At 36.5% G+C, this 21,543-nt stretch overlaps 1 long non-coding RNA gene across 1 annotated transcript in view; it reads left to right on the forward strand.

Moving 5' to 3' along the window:
• Positions 1–12,386, forward strand: part of LOC118762235 — a 27,438-nt gene extending 15,052 nt beyond the window's left edge. The window contains exons 2-3 of the long non-coding RNA XR_004997988.1: positions 6,709–6,714; positions 12,375–12,386. This is a non-coding gene — a long non-coding RNA (uncharacterized LOC118762235). The remainder of the gene's footprint in view (positions 1–6,708; positions 6,715–12,374) is intronic.
• The last annotated feature ends 9,157 nt before the right edge of the window (positions 12,387–21,543 follow it).

The following is a 21,543-nucleotide window of genomic DNA, read 5'->3' on the forward strand; positions in this document are numbered from 1 at the left end:
ACACACACACACACATATATGTACACACATCTCACACACACGCGTATACATGTTTACGCACGTATATTTTTCATTAAATTCTTTATTGTGTTCAAGTTTTTTTCTTTTGTATTTTGATTGTTCGTATTTTCTCAAAGGCTTTTGCATTTGGCAGAGAACAATAAAGTTTCTGAATTCTTATTCAAAGTCTGCAGATCGCCAGTCTCATTTTGAAGAACTGAATATACATGGTGTCTGTGTTCTTTCTTACACTGCTTGAACTGATGTACACTTTCCTGTCAAAGTTCGTTTGACCGTTAGCCCTATACAGTTGCACTCACGTGTTCCTTTGTTTGTTGCAGCCAATTTTTTGATGGTTTCGCTTTTATGTCAGTATCCACTTGTTAACTTTTTCGTGTAAATGTTGTTTGCGAGTGAAGATTTATATTGTATTTCGATATGCATTTGGCTGGCATCACCCGATCGACTTATGCCAACTTCTGCACACTGAATGAACGCATTTATGCGTACATGCCTGCACACTCAGATACTAACCTGTATATATGTTAATATTGACGAAAGTAGAGATAAAGTAAAAAAAAGGAAATAAACACATAGAGATCTATATGATAAGAAAAGACCATGAGATAGTCCATCAGAGATAATTCATGAACTGCTCGTAATACTAGGCAGCGGCGCATTAAAAACAAGCTAACATATAGGCGCAGGAGTGGCTGTGTGGTAAGTAGCTTGTTTACCAACCACATGGTTCCGTGTTCAGTCCCACTGCAGTGGCACCTTGGACAAGTGTCTTCTACTATAGCCTCGGGCCGACCAAAGCCTTGTGAGTGGATTTGGTAGACGGAAACTGAAAGAAGCCCGTCGTATATATGTATATATATATATATATGCGTGTGTGTGTTTGTGTGTCTGTGTTTGTCCCCTCCCCAACATCGCCTGACAACCGATGCTGGTGTGTTTATGTCCCCGTTACTTAGCGGTTCGGCAAAAAGAGACCGATAGAATAAGTACTGGGCTTACAAAAAGAATAAGTCCCGAGATCGAGTTGCTCGACTAAAGGCGGTGCTCCAGCATCGCCGCAGTCAAATGACTGAAACAAGTAAAAGAGAAAACGATTAAAGAGTATATCAAGTGACGAACTTCCATATACACAAACGGGGTTGATAATCAAGGTTATCAGATCCTTTTTATCAGAGATTAGAAAGATCAAAGTGAATCTAAAGCTAACATTTCCAAGACAATATTGCCTCAAACCCTAGAACTCATACGGTTGTTGGGTTTGAGGCTGTTACCTGGTTTCATGGTATATGAGCAACCGAGATCATAATACTCTTCTTAAACTGGGCCCCAGTCTGTTACTTTATTCATTTATAGTGGATTAGATAGAGCAACATGAAATGAAGGGCAATGCCCAAGAGCACAACGTATCGACATTTCTAGGAACCGAAACTACGATCCTGAGTACAGCACACTTATCGTAGTGTATGTGAATTCACTATCTGGGACTAAACAAAATCTGAAGCAGCCACCAAGCTAAATGTAAACCTATGTGTAGTCCACCGATCCGCTAGAAATACTTGCTAAATCTTCCTCTCATAACAAATGCTACGACCATAAAAGGAAAGGATTAGATGAATGTAATCTTTTCTATTCGAAACAGTGGAATGTTTTTTTTATATTTTTCTCGAGCAGGATTAAGCTGGGTCTATACGGTAACAATTTTACGAACATCAACCCCGTAGATGGACTTGCTAGAAATAACAGTCACAGCTCCTCCAATCACACCATTTCATCTCTTTGATTTATTTTCATTGCTTGCCATCTTGTGCGGTAGTTGTTTTCTAAAATTCCTTTTCACTCAATTTCATAATGCCACACATCAACTATACTGCTTTGAAACCTATCTATCTATCTATCTATCTATCTATCTATCTATCTATCTATCTATCTATCTATCTATCTATCTATCTATCTATCTATCTATCTAACTATCTATCTATCTATCTATCTATCTATCTATCTATCTATCTATCTATCTATCTATCTATCTATCTATCTATCTGTCTGTCTGTCTGTCTGTCTGTCTGTCTGTCTGTCTGTCTATCTGTCTGTCTATCTATTTATCTATTTAACTATCTATCTATCTGTCTATCTATCTATCTATCTATCTATCTATCTATCTATCTATCTATCTATCTATCTATCTGTCTGCCAGTCTGTCTGTCTGTCTATCTGTCTGTCTGTCTGTCTGTCTATCTATATGTCTGTCTGTCTGTTATCTATGTATCTCTTTCTCTGCGTGTGTATATTATATACATATAACACACACACACACACACACACACACATATATATATATATATATATATATATATATATATATATATATATATAACGAGAGAGAGAGAGGGGAGAATAGAAAAAGCTATTAAAGACGGAAAATGAAGCGAGAGATAATAAATGTAGAAGAAAAAGATAAAAGATAAAAAAAATATAAATAGAGTAACAAAGGAAAGAAAAGTGTTAGCTGTAAAGTAAATAAATCAATTTTAGAGAGGAAGACTTTTTTTCTGCTTTATCATAAAAGTTTACAAAGGATTATTAGTGGTCTCAGAAGAATATAAACCTGTGAACGCTTCTCTCAGAATTAAAACTGAAAAGCAAATTTGAATATAAATGAAGTTTTATATTTAAATATAAATGAACCTAGATAGAACAATGATAGTGACAGAATTCTAAATAGAAACAAAGCCATAACTTGCTTGACATACTTTTAGAAATCAGGTCGTTTCTTTGTAGACAATGTAGCTGAGACAAAAGCTCTGAATAGCAGCGTTCTGTATAATAAATGAAATGACGGTTTGGGCTAAGATATGTAATATAATGAGATGAAAACAAAAACGTCTGATAACAAAGATTGCAGAAGCAATTAGCAGGCGAATACTCCCTGTCGGGGTGGTTAGAACGCCAAGAATATCAGTTGATGATCAAAATTAGTTAAAATATACACAGCGTGGTTTGATGTTGAGCTGGATATGTCTCACGAACGTAGCATATTCTACTCAGTCGGTAAAACCAAGCGTCACCAATTATGCTTCATGGGTTGTTGCTTAGCGTATTGAACGGAAGAACTGTATGGATGCCTTTTATTGTGCTATTTTCAAATAAAGTTTTAGATAATAACAAAGCGAAAAGTCTGAGCCAGAAGAGATTATCTGAGAAAAATATATAAATGAAGGGAAAGGAGAAAAATCTGTTTAAATTTTTAATACAAACTAGCACTATGACCCGGCGTTGCTGGGTCATATTGCTGGTGCATGCATATACAGCAGCGTGCGTGCGCACATACACGCGAGTACTGTCCAAATCTCCGACCAATCACATACAGATAGCTGGCATTCAATTGGCGTATCAAGTTTCGGGCATTTTGATTGGGTTTTGGATAGAAAATTCACAAAAAAGTCACTTCTATTGATATTTTTAATGACTTTGCGGGGTGACTGGGGAAATGTAAAGATGTGCACGACCACCCTTGGACAGTTTTGAATGACCATAGAAAGTGCGAGCCCTCTAACTGAAAAATTGTGGGTTTGTATAAAGGACACGCACACAGACATTTTGCCGTTTATATATGTAGAGATACCTAGTATTCAACTGAATCTAATCTCGAGTTACAGATTCTAGAGAGAACAAGCTGTTGCAACAAATGAAAGAACGTCATTTCGACCAAGTTGTGACACAATTGATATCAATTCGGTTTGAAGTAAAGTGTTTTCTTAGTTAGCGTAACATGAACAAGCTTAAACGCATCGGTTTTTGATCATAGTTCTTAACCGTTTCATTACGTTTCAATTATGTCATGAATATCCTGGAGAATGAACGACAGTCTCTTAAGTATTCACACTAAAAGAAGCTATAAGGAATAGCACACCACTTTCTACATATTTTCAATATTAAAGTTATTGTCATATTTGAGAAGACAAGAGTTGTAACTGATGAAGCCTATAGTCATACTCAACAATTAACTGTATATAGTTCACTATTCTTGCTAAATATTCATAATCACAGTAAGAAACAATAGTTCAACTGTTAATATAAACATTACTGAACTGTATATTTCAGTAATATACAGAGTACACACCAGTTGGAAATAGAAATCGCTTCTTCAACAGCCTAACTGCTTCTTAAATAAAGGGATTCCATTACCACCAAGGAATATATATTAACAACAATCATTAATTCCACCGATAAAGAATTGGTCATAGCTGCTCTACACAGAGTGGTAACTGGTTTCAGTAATTTCCGCTTTACCTGTTGCCCCTTAGCTCTATGATTGGAAGCATTCTTGTAATAACGGTCTGGATAGTTTTTGTTATTGGTATCGTTAACCGCAGACTTTATTATTTGATTTATCGTGTTTTACTAAAACAGTAGCGTTCATGTTGTGAATTTGACTGCTAATTCTAGCAGGCCGAGTAACTACCTCGTTAGCCCTTCTGTGGTGTTTATTCCCAGGTGAACTTTTATCGAGTTGAGCAGAGAGCAAAGCTGTTAGTATGATGTTAATAATGTCGCTGCTTTTGTTGCGAAAGATGTTCGTATGGTTGCATTCTGGATTGATTTAGAGAAACAAGACTATATACTGTTGTTTTCTTTATTCCACCACCCTGCAAAAAAAGTGATAGGGCATGATGTAAGGGAGAATTGGTTGATTTTTCTAGCAAGTCGATCGATCTTCTGGAGGTATTGATTGTGTTTCATTGCTTTTGTTATACCTAAGTCTGCTGGGATCGAGAAAATCCAGTGAATAAATGCATTCTTTTGCGTATTTAAAATAAATCCAAGAGATGAAAAACAAACCTGATACATTTCAGGAGATTTGTTAGTGAAGCTGTGACAGGATACAGACCTTTTGGTTCGTATTAGACAAACACTATTACAATACTTGCCTAATACTTCCGTAATTGGAAATAAATGCCAATAGATGCAAAGATATACTTTAGGAGGAATTCCATTGGTTTACTTTCATGCTTTCAGGACTTTAAAAGGATGAGAAGCCATTCTGACACATTATGAGATGACCAGGTGGATTTAACTGCAATTGGAGATTATGTCAAATTGAAAATGGACTACTAAGAGAAACACATATAAAATGATATTGACTATTGTATTACTAAACGTTAAGCCATTTCAATAAATGCCTTTCTTTCTTCTGATAGTCACCGTAATCTCGTTTTCTAGAGATCTACGAATCGGCTTTGCTTTTAGTTCCAAGCCATTTCACTTCAGTTATGCCACAACTATTCTGTAGAAACAATGAAGCCTTTATTAATATCCATAAAATTCGGAAGCATTGTGCTCTTCGAAGTGATAGTATAGCTGTTTCTAGACTATTTCAGTATTAAAGCTTATTTAAGTTACAAAATAGATTATCAGACATTGATATTATTCTAAAGTAATTGTTCTGACATATGTCATTCTAAGTGTATATTATGTTTATCCTATCCCCTTCTTTATTGATGTAAATTAAAGCTGATTTTTTTTTACTTCAAATATAGCCATAGAAGAATCAGTAGTGCAATGGAAAAAATGCGTTGTAAAATTTAGTCATATTGTGGTCAGGTTAGACAATCATTTATTCTCCCAAGCACTCCCAGGTCCTGAGGTCGATGTAATCGATTTTACCCTCCTAAAAGAAGAAAGAGTTATATTCTGCCTCAAAACACAGCATACGTTACAATGGTTTAGCTCTAGGTCAGCTCTATTTATTTCACTCATGATGTGAAAGTGTATCAGGAAAATGCATAACACAATGATTACATAAGACCTGATACTATAATATTGTAGTAAACACTTGGCTATAGTACCTAATTATGTGAACCAAAGTAGGGGAGCCTCAGTCTGCAAGAACTATTTACCAAAATTTCCTCAACTTCGATTTACCGGCTTCACTTAAAGGTAAGATCGTTGTTGCTATGTCTCGTACGCCTGCTGCAGCGCATTGATGACGAAAGACTTCCCGATTAAACCCGTTATCTCCACCTACCTTGCTACTCATGTTCAGCCAGCTCATGTTATTGCCCATCCATTACGTTTTTGCCTGCCTCTTGGTTTTCTACTCTTTACCATTCCTTCTATGATACTGTTTACCAAACCTCTGCTTCTTCGAATATAGTCGTAATAGATGAACTTTTGCTATTTTCACTATGTTCAGGAGTTGTATTGCATTTACTTGTAGCACTGGTTCATTGCAAGAGATTCGTAACATTCTCCTATACAATCACATCTCAAACGAATTGATTATATTTTATACAAATTTGTTCAGAGTCCATGCTCCGCAACCATAAATGCCTATTGGCTAAATGAGTGTTCCTCATTAGCCTTGTTTTTAACTTAGTTGGAACACTTTTGCTATTCAAGATGTTATAATGCTTTTCCTCGGACGTTCGGATCATGGGTAGTCGTGTCCAAATTTCTTTCTTACACGTGACTTCATCAGAGATTTGGGCCCCAAGATTCTTGTACATTTCAACCTGTTCGAGCTTCTCACTACCTACTTTGATGTTAACAGCTACTTTCTCTTTTCCTACTTCCATGACTTTTGCTTTCTTATGATTGAGATTAAAGACCATGCGTACTTGGTCCGGCTTCAGTCTTGATAATATACATTGACACATTGGAAAGTATAGTCAAAGATACCTGTAAAAGCAGGTAGTCATGAATGTCAAGAATTCAATCAAAACTCCTCTTCATCAAGGTTGATACTGAACAAAACACCAACATCAACGACCAACAAAGAAAGAAATAGAAGTGTAAATACATGATAATGATTCATTGCTAATGAGTAAATCTATAGTTTCGAATGAGTGTTACACGTTCGAAACTTATCTGGCACTACTATACACGAATTGATCAAAACGTACTGTAAATGTAAAGACGGAAACTGAAAGAAGCCCGTCGTATATATGTATATATATATATATATATATATATATATATATGTCTGTGTGTATGTTTGTGTGTCTGTGTTTGTCCCCCTAGCATTGCTTGACAACCGATGCTGGTGTGTTTACGTCGCCGTCAGTTAGCGGTCCGGCAAAAGAGACCTATAGAATAAGTACTGGGCTTACAAAGAATAAGTCCTGGGGTCGATTTGCTCGACTAAAGGCGGTGCTTCAGCATGGCCGCAGTCAAATGACTGAAACAAGTAAAAAGAGAAAAAGAGATTAAAATATTTTCCACTTGTATAGAGTAAGTTATAAGTCGAAAGTTTATAATTGTGTTACAGCTCATGTATACGGAAACAGCTTGGTGTGTGAAATGAGATTTAATATTTATGACATATCTAAATATATAAAATCTGCAGTGTTGGATTCGAATAATATTATTGGAGGTAACCGCAAGACATTGTGAATGTAATATGGTAAACGAAAACTATTGCAGAAACTGATCGTATATATATATATATGTATATGTACAAACACATACAATTATAAAATATGCACAAATATATATTTCGCAAAGTGCAAACGTTTAGTGTTATAGAACTCAATACCTTGTGATAAGCCACGAACGAAGCTCAAAGTAGACAGTCATCTTTTGATATAACACACAAAAGACAAACACACACACATATACAGAATAATGTATGTATACACACAGACATACATATTCTTAAATGCTGTGATCCTTTGTTTCGCAGTACAACAGTTTGATAAGCGTGTGATCAATAAATTATATACCAGGCTGAAATACGCACTTTAGTCGATATGATTAACTAAAGCCCTTGAAAGATTTACACCGACAAAGCTAATGTCCAGTGACGGAAACAACTAAAACTAAATACAAACGTTATGTAATGACTTTTGTATGGTTTGGATTTTCATAAATATTTACTAGAAAACTGGAAACTCTGCTTTGGCGCCGTGTGGCCTCCCAAGTTTATCCGCCTTATTGCATTCAAAAACCTAATTACCAGCATAAACAGTAGTATCAGCTTCACCATGGAATACAGTAAAACTCAACTACCATTCCTGGACATTATAATCATCAAAACAAGGCAAAAACATTGAAACTGACATACATTGCAATCCAACATAATCTAAACAATACCTACTATTCTCATCATGCCTTCCCAAACACACAAAGACCGATATTCCTTTTAATCTAGCAAGAAAAATCAGTATAATAGTTTTAAACGTTAAAACTCGTAATAAAAGATACCAGGAATTAAAACAACTACTCGAGAAAATATCCGTCAATTTTAATAACAACGGAACAGGGCATGTAAAAGCAATATATATTCAAGAATGGTGAACCCCACCACTTCTGATACACCTAATAATGTACTATTTATTACAATAAACAAACACCAAAACACAGAGGATTACAACATTATTCCCCATAATATTCCACTCCTGAGACAAGACACAAGAATGAAACAAGCACTCGAAATATACAAAATGTTTAAAAACAAAAGACGACCAAAACCCCACAAGAAACTGTTCACCAGTGCTAAATTACCCTCCACAACGGTCAAAAGGTAAAAACGTTTGGCTGCCCTAACTGCGGGAACTGTATCAACCTCATCGAAGACAATAAATACAAATTTAAACCAGGAGAGATATTTATAATAAATAATTAATTCCTGGTGTCTTATTACGAGTTTTAACATTTAAAACAATTATACAGATTCTTCTTGCTAGATTTAATCTGTTCGTCAAAAAATTCAATATATGCGACCAAATATAACGAGGATTACATAGGTCAAACAAAATTCACTCTTAGTAATAGACTTACTATCCTTAGACAACAAATACGAGGACCCAGTACGAGACAGATGCCAATTAGTGAACCATATGAGCAAAAAATAAGTCTCACAAGTTTTCCACTTTACCTTTGATTTTCGACGCAAAAATGCTGTCACATATTAACGCACGGACGCACTGGAGAACCATAAAAATCATTAAGTCGACTACTTATCACAAGATCTTCCTACATTTAATGGTAAATCTGAGACAGCCCAGATCGCTAGGGATTGTCACTTGACATTTTCACTCAACTGTGACAGCTTTAACTAACGGTGCCAAACATATTGTCACGTAACATCAAAGAGGAGAACTTACAAAAATTTCTAAACCTGATCACGTGATCATTCTCGACTAATCAAAACGTATCTAAAGCAGATACTAATTTAAGTCATGTTTTCTCTATAAAACAAGACAATTTTGAATTCCAGTCAGAAGCAAGGCAGTCGCAGCGTAGCTCCACGTCTTTCTATCTCAACATTTGAAAATGGACGAAATCTGTGAAACCGGTTAAAAAAAAAATTAAATAAAGAAATCTAAACGAATACCAGTGCATTATCCTGTGTGGAATAGAATAACTTTGTTTTCTATATCGGTAGCAGGGACATAAACTCCAGCCATCTCTAGCGCCATGACCACCAGATCAGTGATTTCAGGCTTCCCTGGCCTTGTCATTAATGGACGCCCTGCCACTAGAGATAGCTACGATTCATTTCCACTAGCGATATATAAAATCACCGAGAAAGAATAGGCACTGTTGTCGCGACCAGCCAGTGGGCTTATTAAAAGAATATTTATTAGCGACCGAAGCAGTATTAATACCTAAAAGGTAATATTTAAACAAAAGTTCGTTTTGCCTCAAAAGCCGTAATGAAAGTTTCTTTCATGGTAAGTACCGTAGTATTGTTTGTTCTTACAGAAAATAAATACTACTTTTAAGTGGGGATAGATATAACGTTTTGATATTAATTCGGCTGCTGTCGTTAATAAATATATTTTAATAAGCCCGTGGGTTGTTGCTTAGTGTATTGAACGAAATATCACTATGGATGCCTTTTATTGTGCTATTTCAAATAAAGTTTTAGATAATAATAAAGCGAGAAGTCTAGAAAGATTGAATTTGGAGTGCCTTGATTAGAACTCAACATATTCACTCAACCGTGTCGGTCTTCTTTTAGGCGCAAAATATACTGTCACGTGACACTAACGCATGAACGTAGCGGAAGACGTACAACAAGTTATAAACTTAATCATGTGTTCATTCTCTACAAGCACTTGACAGAAAACATTCAGGGCATTGATTGTTTGAACTTGTTCAGTCAACCATGTCAAACTTAACTTATAGCACTAACAATTGTCATTTGATAGTAAGACAGGGACGTAGCGGGGAACCTACAAACATTTCTAAGACCAGTCATGTGACTATCTTCTACCATTCAAATCTTATTCAAAACATATACAAATTTGAGCCATGAACTCCTTATAAAAAACAGGGCAAACGTGAAACACTAGTCAGAAGCAAGACAGGTGCGACATAAGCCCCGTCTTTCTATTTGAAGCATTTGAAAATCAGTGTAAACTGTGAAACAGATTAATGCTTCAAGTATATTAATAAAATAAATATTTTAACTATTCTCAGTGCATTTTCATCTTCTATTTTTCTTGTATATATTTATGCTCAGGAGTGGCTGTGTGGTAAGTAGCTTGGTTCCGGGTTCTGTCCCACTGCGTGGCACCTTGGGCAAGTGTCTTCTGCTATAGCCTCGGGCCGACCAATGCCTTGTGAGTGGATTTGGTAGACGGAAACTGAAAGAAGCCTGTCGTATATATGTATGTGTGTGTATATGTTTGTGTGTCTGTGTTTGTCCTCCTAGCATTGCTTGACCACCGATGCTGGTGTGTTTACGTCCCCCTCACTTAGCGTCTCGGCAAAAGAGACCGATAGAATAAGTACTGGGCTTACAAAGAATAAGTCCCGGGGTCGATTTGCTCGACTAAAGGCGGTGCTCCAGCATGGCCGCAGTCGAATGACTGAAACAAGTAAAAGAGTAAAAGAGATATGAAGAAAACGTGGTGCGTATAGTTAGAATATTCAAGGTTTACTCGACCAGATTGTTCGACCTGAGGCTAACTAAAGAGCAACAACAGTAGTAACAATTGAAAGAAAGAGCCAGAAGAGAATCAGCAGTAAATACAACAAATCAGAAACATAATCAGCAACCACAACAACAAAAACAGGCATCCGCCATCAAATGGGACATCTGCGTCCATGACTGATAGCTACCATTTCAATTATTAAAAAAATAAATTGAAATTTGAAATCAATTCCCAAAGTAATCAAACAGGCTTTCAATTTTCTCTGATGTCTTCTTATCTTTCAAATTACTTTTATCTCTCTCTTCTAATAGTTTGTTTTCATCAAGTTTCATTTTATAATCTGTTTTTGGTTTTTTACACTATTATTACTAAAACCTCAGCTGATGTCGCTTACACTAATCACGTCATTGTTTGGTATACACTGTTGTTTATGTATGTATGTATGTATGTATGTATGTATGTATGTATGTATGTATGTATGTATGCATGCATATATGTATGTATGTAAATATGTATCAACGTATTTGGATGTGTGTGTTTGAGTGTTTATGTATATGTCTATGTGTATATGTAACCAAACACTTATGTAGTTTATCTATATACACATTTATACAATAGTTTCTTTTAGTATTATTATTAATTATAATATAAATGTTGTTACTACTGTCGATCAACAAATCAACCATGAGCATTTTTGGCTTTGTTTTTGTACTACAAAGACTGTATTTAGATTTGCAATACTCAGTTTGTTTTCTTTTCTGAATGCCGAAGGGTATGTTATGTGGAAGAATTCGTTCTCCTTTTTACTAGTTTATCGACCATATTGATCTTAGGTTCTTAAAGTGGGCGATGTCACCCCTGGTGTGTGGTGGAAAATTAGTTATAGGTCCCGAGGACAAACGGCGTAGCAGGGATCATATTTACACCTTCAGTCATTTTTAGACTTTATCTTATATTTAAATATCAACTCTAAAACATTTTAAATACAATGTCGTAAACTACTTGTTAACCATAATCACAACATCAACAATGATAATAGACTTCGAAGTGTAAAAATATAAATAAACAAAACTGTATATATACTATGCAATAGAAAAGACATTGACAAAATTAGTGGCTGTTCCATTCATACAATGAAGAACACCACTGCCCTTATAGCGTTGCACGAGTCCTATTTCGCATATAATCATTTATGATATACAGATGCTTGAACGTTGTCGATTTTGGCTATGAGTATTATTTGCTTATTTCAATCTACACACATGTACAAACAGACACGCGAAAACTTTCATGTAGGCAGAGCAATGAACAAAAGCGTTTGTGAACATATAGAAAATACAACTAGAAATCGGAATATAAAGATAAGTTTCTGCTAGGAGCAGGTGCAGTATATATGAAACACACAGAATACATATTTGAGCCTGGTAGTAGCCAGGTACTAATCGTTGGGCCAAGGAGTTACAAACCAAGGAGTTGGAAAAACACGTAGGTATATATTTATACATGAGCGTACAGAAACATGTATGCATAAATATATTTATATATATTTGCATGCTTCTTGGTTAGTGTTCTCAAGTAGCAGAGGCTCAGTCTTTATCGAGCAGAACTAAACGTGTATGAATATGTGAGTCACATATTCATAGCTAAAGTCACTCAACAATTTTTTCTCTCTGTGGTCCTACCTGAAGTTTACTACGAAAATAAATGTAAAATCTGAGGAGAAAAGTCTGCTAGTATTTTCTTCATTGTCCAGTCTATCTCCACATACCTATTTCTTTATTACCTACAAAGGGCTAAACATAGAGGGGACAAATAAGGACAGACATAGGTATTAAGTCGATTACATCGACCCCAGTGCGTAACTGGTACTTAATCTATCGATCCCGAAAGGATGAAAGGCAAAGTCGACCTCGGCGGAATTTGAACTCACAACGTAACGCAGACGAAATACCGCTAAGCATTTCGCCCGGCGTGCTAACGTTTCTGCCAGCTCGCCACATACCTGTTGCTGTTGTTATTTACACATGTGTTAACTGTAAGCAACTAACCCAGAAATTAAAGGTATTACTGCCATGACCATTATTATAGCCATGATAGGAATTTGGATTGCATTATCTAACGAGTTCTTTTTGAAGACTGTATGGGCTGATTAGATGCTGTACCTGCAGTTTCTAGCAGGTTGAACGAACATGTAGAGACTCATTGTTTCATGTGTTATTTGAGATTCGAGAGGTGACTACAGGTGAGCTGGACATATAAGTCAGGGTGCAACAGTTACTTTTCTTTCGCATTTAACATTAGTGGTGTGAATCTCAGCACAATGATTGGGATTACGTAAGTGTGTGACTTTATTTTAATGTTCGTCTGCACTGAGTAGGCAGTAAAATGCTCTTACAACGGTGTTGCTATGTATTCTGTTATGTCACAGATGTGTCTGTTTCATTAGAATGACTGCTTGTAATAATCAAAACGGTGAGTATTGGAGGTGCTGCCTTATCAAACAGTGAATCTGATTTGTCTGCGTCCTCTTTTACTATTTGATAATGGTTATTGTTCCTATGGCTGGCCAAGTTTGCAAATCGTTTACGATCTCCCGTTGACGTAAGTTCAGATAATTTACGACGCAATTGAGAAATGCATAAATGTCGAAACCTCATATCTCTCCCTTCTATTATGTGGTTTCAATGAAGCATTAATGGCAATGAAAGAGAAAACAAAAGATAAAAACGATAGAAGAGCGAGAAAGTTATTTTCCCCAATGTTGTAGCTTTATGCCTTAATGAAATAGCATTGTAAGAATTGTTGCTGTAGGAGCTGATATTGGTGGCGACGGTGCAAGTAGTAATAGCAGTAGTAGCAGTAGTAATTGTAGTAGTAGTAGTAGTAGTAGTAGTAGTAGTAGTAGTAGTAGTAGTAGTAGTAGTGATATTTTTTGTGTTGTCCTATTTATCTGTTGCAATCGTAGTTCCTGCAGAAAATGGCTGTTGTTCATATTGTTGATGTTCATTTTGTTGAAAGTGCTGTCACATAATCACAAAGAAGGGAGGCATGTTACATTTTTAATGCACTTTCATACTTAAAGTGGATTTCTTGCCTTTAAATAAAGAATTGTCCGTGTCAATATGCTGAATAGTGTCTCCCCTACTGGACGGGGCGAATCCTATGAAAAAATATCTCGTTTATTAATCTGACAATAGGTGAGGAAGTATGATGACCAACTGCATCGCAGCCCTGCTTATAACCCAGTCTAGTCCAGAAATGCACTGAACGAAAACTACAAGGAGCGCTATGAAAGATATCGGAAAGGAATTTGACCGTTGGCCTCTTGGTGGTCGTTACTTTTGTAACTCTAAATGGGTAGGTGTTGAACGCGGACGCATACTGTAAAGGCGTGTAATTAAAAGGTGGCGAGCTGGCAGAAACGTTAGCACGCCGGGCGAAGTGCTTTGCGGTATTTCGTTTGCAGTTACGTTGTGAGTTCAAATTCCGCCGAGGTCGACTTTGCCTTTCATCCTTTCGGGGTCGATAAATTAAGTACCAGTTACGCACTGGGGTCGATGTAATCGACATAATCCGTTTGTCTGTCCTTGTTTGTCCTCACTGTGTTTAGCCCCTTGTGGGTAGTAAAGAAATTGGTATGTAATTAAAAAACGATATGGAATTTAAAAGCCTGTTAACTCAAGAAATCGTAAAATGCTTTCGGCTGTGCCTTACAGATGGTGAGGAGAGAAATGTTTTAAGCCTAGTAGCGCAGGCCAGAAAGGAGAGAAATGTTTTAAGCCTAGTAGCGCAAGCCAGAAAGGAGAGAAATGTTTTAAGCCTAGTAGCGCAAGCCAGAAAGGAGAGAAATGTTTTAAGTCTAGTAGCGCAGGCCAGAAAGGAGAGAAATGTTTTAAGCCTAGTAGCGCAAGCCAGAAAGGAGAGAAATGTTTTACGCCTTGTAGCGCAAGCCAGAAAGGAGAGAAATGTTTTACGCCTTGTAGCGCAAGCCACAAGGCTCAACTGCTACACATATCGTTGTAAGGATAATGTAATATCTTCCTACTCTGAAGACTTACTTGCATCAAAACGAAAGGAATGATGTTCATTGTAACAGTAGCAACAAATTACTGGTACTGCTGCTTTTAGGATACTCTCTACTATGGAAACACTCAAGAGGTCAATTCGTTTACGTTCTCAAGAAATGGCGAATACGAAACATCCCCGAAACTAAGTGAACTCTTCTGTCCCATAGATATATGCAGCAGCAGCAGCAGCAGCAGCAGCAGCACAGCAGCAGCAGCAGCAGTAGCAGCAGTATCCTGTTACCGTGAACCTTTTTTGAGTTAACGTGAGTGAAAAAGGCTACAAAATTTTCTAAACAAAGGGGCGTTTCAGTGTACGTCATGTGTTTGTCTGTTCTACAACGTGGGCTTGAAACCATATTGGGGTACTTTGGAATGTATAATGAGGACTGAAGTTGTGTGGTCGCTCCTCAGCCACGTGCTGTTTATTTATGATTCTTTATGTACAATACATTCATATATTGTTTTAATTATTTTGGGTGAGAAGAGAAATTAAAATAGAAAGATAAGGTAAGGCATGATTGGTGGCAGCGACATCAGTATTCCTCGAAGCAAGTCCATTATTGATGCCTTTACTGCAATATCTTCTTACAGCGCCGAAAATTGACTGAACAGAAACAGTTGTAGAATACAAAAGAATGAGAAATTATTGATCCCTGATTCCAGAATACTCTTTATCAGAACATTCATTTACATTTGAATAGTTAAATTCAAATTTCGTAAGTGGCTAATTTTCTGGATGTTACGTTTTCGGCAGTAGGATTTCTTATTGTTATACCTTACAGATATTTCAGTAATGATATACATATGTGAAATTAGTTAGTTAGTTAGTTAATTTTTTGGTTCAAAAAGCAAAAAGCAAGGCCATGTAGGGGGACATGGAGTTATGTACAGGGTGGTGTTCATGTAAAGAGTTCAGGCCACTTGAGGTCAAGGGAGACTTTGAACCGAGCGGTCGTCGGCATCTTCACCATCTCGTCTGGCAGCTTATTCCACGGATCCGCAATCCGGACGGAGAAAGCTCCTCTCCTTCGATTGAGATGAAATCGTCGCAGATAGAGCTTTTCGGAATGACCCCGCAGCCGACGCTCTGGAGCAGGAGTGAAGAACAGCTCTTTCGAGAGGTTACTATCCTCATTCGAAACGTTGGGTTGTTTGCTTTAGAAGTTCGCTTTGCAGGTGTACAGACCCGCATTTTGATTTTCTTGTAAGGAACATTTGTAAAAGCCTTGCAACATGCTTTCAGGTCAACCACACTCGTGTCAGTTACACATTTGAAAGAAAACCGCGCAGGGACCGGCCAAACGCCTGAACATAGACAATGCACACACACACACACACACACACACACAAACGCGACACGCATAAACACATACAGCTTTCGCATACAAACATACACAATGCACATGCACACTATAGGGTCACATACTCACACACATGCACACACACATACACATGCATACATACACGCGTGCACACACCACCCGAATAAGCTCACATGAACTGCTGGACAAAAGTATTTGCACGCGTACACTCACACACGCACACACACGATAGCCTCACATACATATACACACGTCCATATACGCACGCACTCAAATACACGAAACTCACATCACTCCACACAACGCTAGCACTAGGTTACTTATACACATACACACACACATGATAACACCACACACATGCACACAGGTCCATACGCACACATAGACACCAGTACATGAAACGCACTTCCTTCCACAAAATGTTCGCAGCAGGTTTCTTTTACACGTACACACACACACACAGGGTCACATAATTTCAAGCTCACTCACTCACACATTTACACGCACTCGCGCATTCACGCATAGCCACTCACACACACCATTCTCACATACATCCCCGCGACTGGGCACCCTAGTTTGGCCGAGTCATCGTTATTAACTCCCTTTCACTCAATCTCTTTCTTACGGCCATTTCATCATGTTGAACCGTTATTCCCTACATATTTTCCCCTCTCCCCGTTTCTTTCGCTTTCTTCATTCTTTACTCTCAGTCCTTTCTGTCGCAGAGCTTTGGCCCAAAACCTCAAGGATTTTCCATTCTTCCCGAGCGGTAAACTAATACACCTGCTTGTTGTTCCTTCTGTATCCGTCTTTAGCTTTTTTGTTTTAATTTGAACTATATATATATATATAAATGTGACCTCGTGTGTACCGTTGGCGACTTTTTTCCTCTGTCTTCCCTTCTCTGGATCTTTCCTTCTCCTATGTTTCCGACGAAGAGCTCCGCTCGAAACGTTAAACCCTCCTTCTTTCCTTCTTTCCTGAGCATCTAATAATACTATATTTGTTCCACGTCCTCCCGTTGTTGTGTTCTTTTGTGCTTTCTTGTTTGGATTAACATTATATATATATATATATATATATATATATATATATATATATATATATATATATATATATATATATAAACATATATATATATATATATATATATATATATATATATATATATATATATATATAAACATATCTGTTTGGTATGGAAATAAAAACGGTTTGTGAAAGGAAAAGATAACATAACTTGCAATATTTTGAGCCGTATTGGTTTCATTCTTCTCTTTGCCGTCTCTTCAAATGATTGACAAAGTAAGCACACGATTAAGTAATGCCTTGGATATGACTGACTAAATGCCTTCAAAGTGTTTCGTAGTGTAGTCACATTCTACTCATTGAGACCAGTGAAAAATAAAGATGAAGAACGTATAAAGCATGACAATGTAATATTTACAAAAGTACGGAGATAAATGGGCAAACGTCTCGCCGACGATTGTTTATACGAACATGATATAATTGTGTATCGTTGCTTTTTTAGTTGATCATAAAAGTAGTTTCCTACGTTGTTTGCATCACGCCTCAATTTATAGGGATAGAAGTGTGACTGATGTTCAGTTATGATAATCACCAACCGAACAATTCCACACCCTATCAATCAGAACTGTCTTCACAATTAAAATCTAATTATTTTTTACCTAACATTAACCCTTTGGTAATAAACAAATTATGAGTTTTGTGGTTACAAGAACATAGGTGAATAATTCTGTATGATTATTCAAATGCATCGAAGTGTTAGCCTAAACGGAAATGATCTCTTTAACCCGAAGGTCAATAGATCCGCTTGGGAATGCAATGTTATGAGAAAATTTGTAGAAAAAAATCAACTGATTACCATTTGATTTTGATAGAATTCCTATTTTTATGCTTTCACTTTTAAATCAGCTACCCCGTTTTACGCTAGTTACCTTTAATAGTTTTCTAACATACATCCCTTATGATATAGTAGGTAATTTTATTATCTGTAAAGTTGATCGGCCACTCTGTAACTTTCGTTATAGGACTAAGATATATTGTTTTACAAGTACACACAACATAGTTAATTGCTTTCCAATATAGCTATCGGCTTCATTAAATTTGTTTATTATTCTCTGAAAGAAAGCTGCAGGATAACTCGGTATTGGAACTGAATTGCCTTTGTGGATATCGTATTTTCTATGATCCTTTATTTTTAGTTATCTGTCTTAGAAATTTCCTGATGCTTGCTTCACTTGTGTTATCATCAAACATTGTTTTGGATTTCCTTCTACTTCACCGTTGCCACTTTCAACTACATATATATTCTGCATTTTCCCTCAATGATATAATTGTCTTGATATTTAAAAGAGTGATCCCCTTAGATTTGACACTTGCCTTCTTGATAAAAATATATGAGTTCATGGGAACAATACATTAAGATGAAAAGTAGGATAATAATTCTCTTTCAAAGAACTGCATTAATCTAAATTTCAACTATAGAATATACCCAGAGAGATTTTATGTGCGCCTTAATGAATTTTTCTATGCCATCATTGATGTGATATAATTTTCGTTTGCTTATTCATTGAACTGCGAGTTGTTTGATGTTATTTCTCAAAAGCTGAAGCACAATTCCGTTAATATAGTGTACAACAATGCATCTTACTCGTGCTTTTCAAACTTTTCATGTATGAGTTGTATTAAAAAGCGTTTCATGCAACTATTTTATTAATAACGTTTCATAAGAAACAATGCCATATGCATCAATATACTTACACGCACACACACAGACACACACACACACACAAGCAAGTACGTATGCGAGTGTGTGTGAGTATTTGTATGTATATATGTGTATTCACGAACGTGTTTCTATACATATATGTATCTTTACATTTCCCTCTCTCTCTCTCTCTCTCTCTCTCGCTATATGTGTGTGTTTATATATGTATATGTATATTTACATGTATGTATGAAAAAACACACATGCACACACACACACACACACACCACACACACACACACACACACACACACACACAAGCAAAAATAAATATAGCAGGACACTCGCACACACATATGTGAAAATAGATTGTTTGTAAAACCCAAAGAAATGAAATATACGCTAATTAAACATATTGTGTATATCTTCAGCCTGGCAATTCATTCATAAGCACTTAACCGCTCATAGAAGTAAATCTACATTTTTTTTTCACCAGAAACATTTAAGGTCTCTGCTCCAGTATTTCACATTGTTTCACAAAATCTACAGAGTTATTCCTGAAATGCAGATTTCTTGTCTTTGTATTTCAATAATATATTGAATTAATATTCAATTATATATTGAAACAAGCACTTTATATAATCATTAAAGCATATGTGGTTTCAGTCCTTCCCTTAGAACATAGTTGAGTTGATTGTTTCATGGTGTTGTCATTGTAGGAAGAGTAGCACCTACGATATATTGGTAAAGACCTTGAGATTGAAGGATATGCAGGTATGCAAGTCAAAGTTTGCATCGCAAGAATCTGAACTCAGAAGGTAACAAGTTTGGATACATAACGGTAGGGTTTATGCCAACGCTCTTATAATTTTGTCACATCAATAATAATAATAATACTTTCTACAAAAAGCACAAGGTTTGAAATCAGTGGGGAGATCCCTGTGTTTCGCTTGTACTTGATTTATCGACTTCGAAAGTAAGAAAAGCAAAGTCGACCTCGGCTGAATTTGAACTTAGAAACTTATGCCCATTTTTGATGCATTTTGTAGAGGGAATAACCGATGAGCCATCCTAATGAGCATGGCAGTAAATTGTCTTCATGGAAAACCATAAGACACCATTGATACGTCTTGACCAAGGATGAGCTTAAGCTAACAAATAATTGTTATTAACATAGGTACAAGGCTTCCTTTTTTGTGAGACAGTTACTAAATTTCATCACTGGCAAAATCAGACTGTCACTATGTATCTACGTCGAAAGTAAGAAAGTATGATATGACCGGAGAGTCTAAGGAGCCAGAAGAATTTCCGCCGCAGAGTATTTCGTTCGACAATCTAAATAACTTTTGCTCATCGATAGAGGAAGAGATGTGACAACTGCATTGTTCAAATCTACCGACGCGTTATTAAGAACGCGAATATATCAGGCTCCAGTAAGAATCAGTAGGTAATGTGCTTGATGAATTCTATGAAAGATGAAGCGCTATTCTTTTATAGCCTCATTAATATGGAGTAGCTTCGAGCGAAGGGACACAAAAAAATTCCAAAACGGCGGTGTCTCAAAGTCCCTTACGTCAACGAATCGAGTTTGTTCTCAAAAGAGAGATGTTCACCGAAGGCAAGATACAACAACGTTTAATATATCCTCGTTCAAATCTATAATTTCGCTAGATGTATTAAGAATGAATATACCATAGTTATTATTCATACTATTCGACATGCACACACGCACACTCACACTCACAATCACTCTCACACAGACAGACACACATACACATACACACACATGCACGACACACATAGATATATGCATATATATATATATATACACACACACATACATACAGTATAAGAATATATATGCATACATATGTGTGTGTATATATATACATTTATATACGTACATACATACACCCCACATATATATATACACATATACGACGGGCTTCTTTCAGTTTCCGTCTACCAAATCCACTCACAAGGCTTTGGTCGGCCCGAGGCTATAGTAGAAGACACTTGCCCAAGGTGCCACGTAGTAGGACTGAACCCAGAACCATGTGGTTGATAAACAAGCTACTTACCACACAGCCACACCTGCGCCTATATATATAAATAAATAATATATATAAATAAATAATTCCCATGTAGCTTTTGGTCGACCGTGAGAGAGAGAAAGAGAGATAGACGGAGTGCAAGGGGAGAGGAGAGAGACGCAGAGAGAAAGACAAAGTGGCTTGTTCATTCACACATTCGCACAAACAAATGTGATATCAGAACACACATATTTTGTTTATTCATTGGCAGAACGAAAACAACGAACTAAAGAAAATAGTCTATTAGCAGTGGAAACGGTAATGTCTAAATAAATAAATAAATAAATGTGACAATTATATGCTTCTGTCTAAAAGTTGCTAATTTATCACGTACTAAATATTATTTTTTTATCTATCTATCTATCTATCTATCTATCTATCTATCTATCTATCTATCTATCTATCTATCTATCTATCTATCTATCT

The sequence above is a fragment of the Octopus sinensis genome, linkage group LG2, assembly GCF_006345805.1.
Source record: "Octopus sinensis linkage group LG2, ASM634580v1, whole genome shotgun sequence".
In the NCBI taxonomy this organism is placed as follows: Eukaryota; Metazoa; Mollusca; class Cephalopoda; order Octopoda; family Octopodidae; genus Octopus; species Octopus sinensis.